The sequence below is a fragment of the Mesoplodon mirus genome (assembly GCF_964341445.2).
Source record: "Mesoplodon mirus genome assembly, chromosome: 1".
Taxonomy (NCBI): domain Eukaryota; kingdom Metazoa; phylum Chordata; class Mammalia; order Artiodactyla; family Ziphiidae; genus Mesoplodon; species Mesoplodon mirus.
The window spans coordinates 143,470,186-143,479,445 of NC_138976.1; positions in this window are offsets into that span (position 1 = coordinate 143,470,186).

Consider the following 9,260-nt stretch of genomic DNA (forward strand, 5'->3'; position numbering starts at 1 on the left):
GGGTGTGGCCATCTCTGCTGTGACTGAACAAAGGGCAGGGGAGCAGGGGGCCCAGGGCAGGGCCCTCAGAGCCCGGCAGGCCCAGTGGATTGTCACAAGCATTTAGGCCCAGGCCAAAGGGCGCTTTCTTTGTCTGCACAGCTGCCCAAACTCTCACCTTTCCACTCAGGCCGCCCTCTTACTTGAAGTGTGTGTGGAACCTGTCCGCGCAGTACACCTCGCTGCACAGCTAACCATAGGTCTGGGCATCGTATCTTCCTGCCAGGTGACCGAGGCTCGCAGGCAGATGGGTCCCTGGGACACACGCGGAGAGGCTCCTGCCCGAGCAACAGGCCGCCCACTGCCCCTGCCCCAGATCGGGGGCCGCAAAGCAGCCCTGTCTGAGTCTCCTGCCTCTAGAGGGAGTATTGGACTAACACTTGTAGAAAACGGGGTCCTGCGGGCCACTCATTGGAGGGACACAAATAAATCTTTGCCGACTTTCTGCTGAAACTTACGAGCGTTCACACCTAAACCTCTTACAAGGTCAGCTGTTTAGCTAAACATGAGCTCATGATCTAAATTTACACAATAATGAGAAAGCAGCTACAAGGGGAGACAATCAGCCAAAACAATCAATACCAGTATTAGATTCCCAAGGCCATCCATCTGATGTAGGAATAATCGGGTGCAAGGCAGAAAATATACATAAAACTGGAACTGATACAAGGCACAAGGATGTTTTCAAAGACTGGTAGGATCTCTAAAACATTTTTAAAGGACATGTGATTGATAAAGCTAAATACTCAAAGGTTGTGTAATACAACAGATTAAGCATTGAGAAGAGTGAAATTATGCTGTTTTGAAAACGATGGCAGGTCAGATTTTCTGCCTAATTATATAAGAAGATTTCTCTAAAGAATACACATTATTTCAAAGACTTATTGGCTGTGAAATAAGTTAAGGGTATTTCAAATGGCTTGTCTGCAAAGAAAGTTGAGATGTAGGGGATCACAGAAAGTCGAGGGGAAAATAGGTCAAAATATACATTGCTCTATGGTGAACTAAGTCTTGGCCAGCAACAATGGAGATGACCTGACCCTTAGAAACGTACAACTAAGCTGGAATCTTCAAAAGTTCAAATCTTTATAAGTAAAAAGATTTATTAAAATGAATAACCAAGTGTTTTAATTGACATCAGAAGATGAAAACAATAAACCCTGAGAACATAGAAAAAAGTTAAATAAAGATATGATCAGAACTTAATACAACAGAAAACGTATAAAATTCAGGTGATTTAGTAAGTCCAAAGAATCTTCTTTGAAAAGATTTAAAAGACACACTTTGATTAAGGAAAACAAAACATAAGTAAAGAATATACAGAAAGAGTCAGGACAAAGTTAGAGCAGAGAATATATGAAATGCCAGTAAATTTGAACATTTCTGTAAAGTGGACCATTTCCTAGCTCCTAAAGTTTACCAAAACTGACACAAGAGGAAATCATTTAAGGTCATCATGTCTGCCCTTGGCATTCTCGGAACGCCCTTGCCTCAGAATGCAGCCTCTGTAGTCCATGGTAACCTGCGGAGAGGGGGCGGGGCTGAGGGAGGTTGGGACACTGCCCTGATTGAGGGAGTGGGTGTGGCCATCTCTGCTGTGACTGAACAAAGGGCAGGGGAGCAGGGGCCCCAGGGCAGGGCCCTCAGAGCCCGGCAGGCCCAGTGGAGTGTCACAAGCATTTAGGCCCAGGCCTAAGGGTGCTTTCTTTGTCTGCACAGCTGCCCAAACTCTCACCTTTCCACTCAGGCCGCCCTCTTACTTGAAGTGTGTGTGGAACCTGTCCACGCAGTACACCTCGCTGCACAGCTAAGCATAGGTCTGGGCATCGTAGCTTCCTGCCAGGTGACCGAGGCTCGCAGGCAGATGGGTCCCTGGGACACACGCAGAGAGGCTCCTGCCAGGGCCACAGGCCTCCCACTGCCCCTGCCCCAGATCGGGGGCCGCAAAGCAGCCCTGTCTGAGTCCCCTACCTCTAGAGGGAGTATTGGACCAACACTTGTAGTAAACGGGGTCCTTGCGGGCCACTCATTGCAGGGACACAAATAAATCTTGGCCGACTTTCTGCTGAAACTTACGAGCGTTCACACCTAAGCCTCTTACAAGGTCAGCTGTTTAGCTAAACATGAGCTCATGATCTAAATTTACACAATAATGAAGAAAGCAGCTACAAGGGGAGACAATCAGCCAAAACAATCAATACCAGAATTAGATTCCCAAGGCCATCCATCAGATGTAAGAATAATCGGGTGCAAGGCAGAAAATATACATAAAACTTGAACTGAAACAAGGCACAAGGATGTTTTCAAAGACTGGTAGGATCTCTAAAACATTGTTAAAGGACATGTCTTTGATAAAGCTAAATACACAAAGGTTGTGTAATACAACAGATTAATCATTGAGAAGAGTGAAATTATGCTGTTTTGAAAACTATGGCAGGTCAGATTTTCTGCCTAATTATATAAGAAGATTTCTCTAAAGAATACACATTGTTTCAAAGACTTTTTGGCTGTGAAATAAGTTAAGGGTATTTCAAATGGCTTGTCTGCAAAGAAAGGTGAGATGTAGGGGATCACAGAAAGTCGAGGGGAAAATAGGTCAATATATACATTGGTATATGGTGAACTAAGCCTCAGGCCAGCAACAATGGAGAGGACCTGACCCTTAGAAACGTACAAGTAAGCTGGAATCTTCAAAAGTTCAAATCTTTATAAGTAAAAAGATTTATTAAAATGAATAACCAAGTGTTTTAATTGACATCAGAAGATGAAAACAATAAACCCTGAGAACATAGAAAAAAGTTAAATAAATATTTGAGCAGAATTTAATACAACAGAAAACGTATAAAATTCAGGTGATTTATTAAGTCCAAAGAATCTTCTTTGAAAAGATTTAAAAGACACACTTTGATTAAGGAAAACGAAAACATAAGTAAAGAATATACAGAAAGAGTCAGGACAATGTTAGAGAAGAGAATATATGAAATGCCAGTAAATTTGAACATTTCTGTCAAGTGGACCATTTCTTGCTCCTAAAGTTTACCAAAACTGACACAAGAGGAAATCATTTAAGGTCATCATGTCTGCCCTTGGCATTCTCGGAACGCCCTTGCCTCAGAATGCAGCCTCTGTAGTCCATGGTAACCTGCGGAGAAGGGGCGGGGCTGAGGGAGGTTGGAACACTGCCCTCACAAAGGGAGTGGGTCTGGCCATCTCTGCTGTGACTGAACAAAGAGCAGGGGAGCAGGGGGCCCAGGGCAGGGCCCTCAGAGCCCGGCAGGCCCAGTGGAGTGTCACAAGCATTTAGGACCAGGCCAAGGGGCACTTACTTTGTCTGCACAGCTGCCCAAACTCTCACCTTTCCACTCAGGCCGCCCTCTTACTTGAAGTGTGTGTGGAACCTGTCCGCGCAGTACACCTCGCTGCACAGCTAACCATAGGTCTGGGCATCGTAGCTTCCTGCCAGGTGACCGAGGCTCGCAGGCAGATGGGTCCCTGGGACACACGCAGAGAGGCTCCTGCCCGGGCCACATGCCGCCCACTGCCCCTGCCCCAGATCGGAGGCCGCAAAGCAGCCCTGTCTGAGTCCCCTGAATCTAGAGGGAGTATTGGACCAACACTTGTAGAAAACGGGGTCCTTGTGGGCCACTCATTGGAGGGACACAAATAAATCTTGGCCGACTTTCTGCTGAAACTTACGAGCGTTCACACCTAAGCCTCTTACAAGGTCAGCTGTTTAGCTAAACATGAGCTCATGGTCTAACTTTACACAATAATGAAGAAAGCAGCTACAAGGGGAGACAATCAGCCAAAACAATCAATACCAGAATTAGATTCCCAAGGCCATCCATCAGATGTAGGAATAATCGGGTGCAAGGCAGAAAATATACATAAAACTTGAACTGAAACAAGGCACAAGGATGTTTTCAAAGTCTGGTAGGATCTCTAAAACATTTTTAAAGGACATGTCATTGATAAAGCTAAATACACAAAGGTTGTGTAATACAACAGATTAATCATTGAGAAGAGTGAAATTATGCTGTTTTGAAAACTATGGCAGGTCAGATTTTCTGCCTAATTATATATGAAGATTTCTCTAAAAAATACCCATTATTTCAAAGACTTATTGGCTGTGAAATAAGTTAAGGGTATTTCAAATGGCTTGTCTTCAAAGAAAGGTGAGATGTAGGGGATCACAGAAAGTCGAGGGGAAAATAGGTCAATATATACATTGCTATATGGTGAACTAAGCCTTAGGCAGCAACAATGGAGAGGACCTGACCCTTAGAAACGTACAAGTAAGCTGGAATCTTCAAAAGTTCAAATCTTTATAAGTAAAAAGATTTATTAAAATGAATAACCAAGTGTTTTAATTGACATCAGAAGATGAAAACAATAAACCCTGAGAACATAGAAAAAAGTTAAATAAAGATATGAGCAGAACTTAATACAATAGAAAACGTATAAAATTCAGGTGATATAGTAAGTCCAAGAATCTTCTTTGAAAAGATTTAAAAGACACACTTTGATTAAGGAAAACAAAAACATAAGTAAAGAATATACAGAAAGAGTCAGGACAATGTTAGAGCAGAGAATATATGAAATGCCAGTAAATTTGAACATTTCTGTCAAGTGGACCATTTGCTAGCTCCTAAAGTTTACCAAAACTGACACAAGAGGAAATCATTGAAGGGCATCATGTCTGCCCTTGGCATTCTCGGAACGCCCTGGCCTCAGAATGCAGCCTCTGTAGTCCATGGTAACCTGCGGAGAGGGGGCGGGGCTGAGGGAGGTTGGGACACTGCCCTCACTGAGGGAGTGGGTGTGGCCATCTCTGCTGTGACTGAACAAAGGGCAGGGGAGCAGGGGGCCCAGGGCAGGGCCCTCAGAGCCCGGCAGGCCCAGTGGATTGTCACAAGCATTTAGGCCCAGGCCAAAGGGCGCTTTCTTTGTCTGCACAGCTGCCCAAACTCTCACCTTTCCACTCAGGCCGCCCTCTTACTTGAAGTGTGTGTGGAACCTGTCCGCGCAGTACACCTCGCTGCACAGCTAACCATAGGTCTGGGCATCGTAGCTTCCTGCCAGGTGACCGAGGCTCGCAGGCAGATGGGTCCCTGGGACACACGCGGAGAGGCTCCTGCCCGAGCAACAGGCCGCCCACTGCCCCTGCCCCAGATCGGGGGCCGCAAAGCAGCCCTGTCTGAGTCTCCTGCCTCTAGAGGGAGTATTGGACTAACACTTGTAGAAAACGGGGTCCTTGCGGGCCACTCATTGGAGGGACACAAATAAATCTTTGCGGACTTTCTGCTGAAACTTACGAGCGTTCACACCTAAGCCTCTTACAAGGTCAGCTGTTTAGCTAAACATGAGCTCATGATCTAAATTTACACAATAATGAGAAAGCAGCTACAAGGGGAGACAATCAGCCAAAACAATCAATACCAGTATTAGATTCCCAAGGCCATCCATCTGATGTAGGAATAATCGGGTGCAAGGCAGAAAATATACATAAAACTGGAACTGATACAAGGCACAAGGATGTTTTCAAAGACTGGTAGGATCTCTAAAACATTTTTAAAGGACATGTGATTGATAAAGCTAAATACTCAAAGGTTGTGTAATACAACAGATTAAGCATTGAGAAGAGTGAAATTATGCTGTTTTGAAAACTATGGCAGGTCAGATTTTCTGCCTAATTATATAAGAAGATTTCTCTAAAGAATACACATTATTTCAAAGACTTATTGGCTGTGAAATAAGTTAAGGGTATTTCAAATGGCTTGTCTGCAAAGAAAGTTGAGATGTAGGAGATCACAGAAAGTCGAGGGGAAAATAGGTCAAAATATACATTGCTCTATGGTGAACTAAGTCTTGGCCAGCAACAATGGAGAGGACCTGACCCTTAGAAACGTACAACTAAGCTGGAATCTTCAAAAGTTCAAATCTTTATAAGTAAAAAGATTTATTAAAATGAATAACCAAGTGTTTTAATTGACATCAGAAGATGAAAACAATAAACCCTGAGAACATAGAAAAAAGTTAAATAAAGATAGGAGCAGAACTTAATACAACAGAAAACGTATAAAATTCAGGTGATTTAGTAAGTCCAAAGAATCTTCTTTGAAAAGATTTAAAAGACACACTTTGATTAAGGAAAACAAAAACATAAGTAAAGAATATACAGAAAGAGTCAGGACAATGTTAGAGCAGAGAATATATGAAATGCCAGTAAATTTGAACATTTCTGTAAAGTGGACCATTTCCTAGCTCCTAAAGTTTACCAAAACTGACACAAGAGGAAATCATTTAAGGTCATCATGTCTGCCCTTGGCATTCTCGGAACGCCCTGGCCTCAGAATGCAGCCTCTGTAGTCCATGGTAACCTGCGGAGAGGGGGCGGGGCTGAGGGAGGTTGGGACACTGCCCTCACTGAGGGAGTGGGTGTGGCCATCTCTGCTGTGACTGAACAAAGGGCAGGGGAGCAGGGGGCCCAGGGCAGGGCCCTCAGAGCCCGGCAGGCCCAGTGGAGTGTCACAAGCATTTAGGCCCAGGCCTAAGGGTGCTTTCTTTGTCTGCACAGCTGCCCAAACTCTCACCTTTCCACTCAGGCCGCCCTCTTACCTGAAGTGTGTGTGGAACCTGTCCGCGCAGTACACCTCGCTGCACAGCTAAGCATAGGTCTGGGCATCGTAGCTTCCTGCCAGGTGACCGAGGCTCGCAGGCAGATGGGTCCCTGGGACACACGCAGAGAGGCTCCTGCCAGGGCCACAGGCCGCCCACTGCCCCTCCCCCAGATCGGGGGCCGCAAAGCAGCCCTGTCTGAATCCCCTACCTCTAGAGGGAGTATTGGACCAACACTTGTAGTAAACGGGGTCCTTGCGGGCCACTCATTGCAGGGACACAAATAAATCTTGGCCGACTTTCTGCTGAAACTTACGAGCGTTCACACCTAAGCCTCTTACAAGGTCAGCTGTTTAGCTAAACATGAGCTCATGATCTAAATTTACACAATAATGAAGAAAGCAGCTACAAGGGGAGACAATCAGCCAAAACAATCAATACCAGAATTAGATTCCCAAGGCCATCCATCAGATGTAAGAATAATCGGGTGCAAGGCAGAAAATATACATAAAACTTGAACTGAAACAAGGCACAAGGATGTTTTCAAAGACTGGTAGGATCTCTAAAACATTTTTAAAGGACATGTCTTTGATAAAGCTAAATACACAAAGGTTGTGTAATACAACAGATTAATCATTGAGAAGAGTGAAATTATGCTGTTTTGAAAACTATGGCAGGTCAGATTTTCTGCCTAATTATATAAGAAGATTTCTCTAAAGAATACACATTGTTTCAAAGACTTTTTGGCTGTGAAATAAGTTAAGGGTATTTCAAATGGCTTGTCTGCAAAGAAAGGTGAGATGTAGGGGATCACAGAAAGTCGAGGGGAAAATAGGTCAATATATACATTGGTATATGTTGAACTAAGCCTCAGGCCAGCAACAATGGAGAGGACCTGACCCTTAGAAACGTACAAGTAAGCTGGAATCTTCAAAAGTTCAAATCTTTATAAGTAAAAAGATTTATTAAAATGAATAACCAAGTGTTTTAATTGACATCAGAAGATGAAAACAATAAACCCTGAGAACATAGAAAAAAGTTAAATAAATATATGAGCAGAATTTAATACAACAGAAAACGTATAAAATTCAGGTGATTTATTAAGTCCAAAGAATCTTCTTTGAAAAGATTTAAAAGACACACTTTGATTAAGGAAAACGAAAACATAAGTAAAGAATATACAGAAAGAGTCAGGACAATGTTAGAGCAGAGAATATATGAAATGCCAGTAAATTTGAACATTTCTGTAAAGTGGACCATTTCTTGCTCCTAAAGTTTACCAAAACTGACACAAGAGGAAATCATTTAAGGTCATCATGTCTGCCCTTGGCATTCTCGGAACGCCCTTGCCTCAGAATGCAGCCTCTGTAGTCCATGGTAACCTGCGGAGAAGGGGCGGGGCTGAGGGAGGTTGGAACACTGCCCTCACAAAGGGAGTGGGTCTGGCCATCTCTGCTGTGACTGAACAAAGAGCAGGGGAGCAGGGGGCCCAGGGCAGGGCCCTCAGAGCCCGGCAGGCCCAGTGGAGTGTCACAAGCATTTAGGACCAGGCCAAGGGGCACTTACTTTGTCTGCACAGCTGCCCAAACTCTCACCTTTCCACTCAGGCCGCCCTCTTACTTGAAGTGTGTGTGGAACCTGTCCGCGCAGTACACCTCGCTGCACAGCTAACCATAGGTCTGGGCATCGTAGCTTCCTGCCAGGTGACCGAGGCTCGCAGGCAGATGGGTCCCTGGGACACACGCAGAGAGGCTCCTGCCCGGGCCACATGCCGCCCACTGCCCCTGCCCCAGATCGGGGGCCGCAAAGCAGCCCTGTCTGAGTCCCCTGCCTCTAGAGGGAGTATTGGACCAACACTTGTAGAAAACGGGGTCCTTGTGGGCCACTCTTTGGAGGGACACAAATAAATCTTGGCCGACTTTCTGCTGAAACTTACGAGCGTTCACACCTAAGCCTCTTACAAGGTCAGCTGTTTGGCTAAACATGAGCTCATGGTCTAACTTTACACAATAATGAAGAAAGCAGCTACAAGGGGAGACAATCAGCCAAAACAATCAATACCAGAATTAGATTCCCAAGGCCATCCATCAGATGTAGGAATAATCGGGTGCAAGGCAGAAAATATACATAAAACTTGAACTGAAACAAGGCACAAGGATGTTTTCAAAGTCTGGTAGGATCTCTAAAACATTTTTAAAGGACATGTCATTGATAAAGCTAAATACACAAAGGTTGTGTAATACAACAGATTAATCATTGAGAAGAGTGAAATTATGCTGTTTTGAAAACTATGGCAGGTCAGATTTTCTGCCTAATTATATATGAAGATTTCTCTAAAAAATACCCATTATTTCAAAGACTTATTGGCTGTGAAATAAGTTAAGGGTATTTCAAATGGCTTGTCTTCAAAGAAAGGTGAGATGTAGGGGATCACAGAAAGTCGAGGGGAAAATAGGTCAATATATACATTGCTATATGGTGAACTAAGCCTTAGGCAGCAACAATGGAGAGGACCTGACCCTTAGAAACGTACAAGTAAGCTGGAATCTTCAAAAGTTCAAATCTTTATAAGTAAAAAGATTTATTAAAATGAATAACCAAGT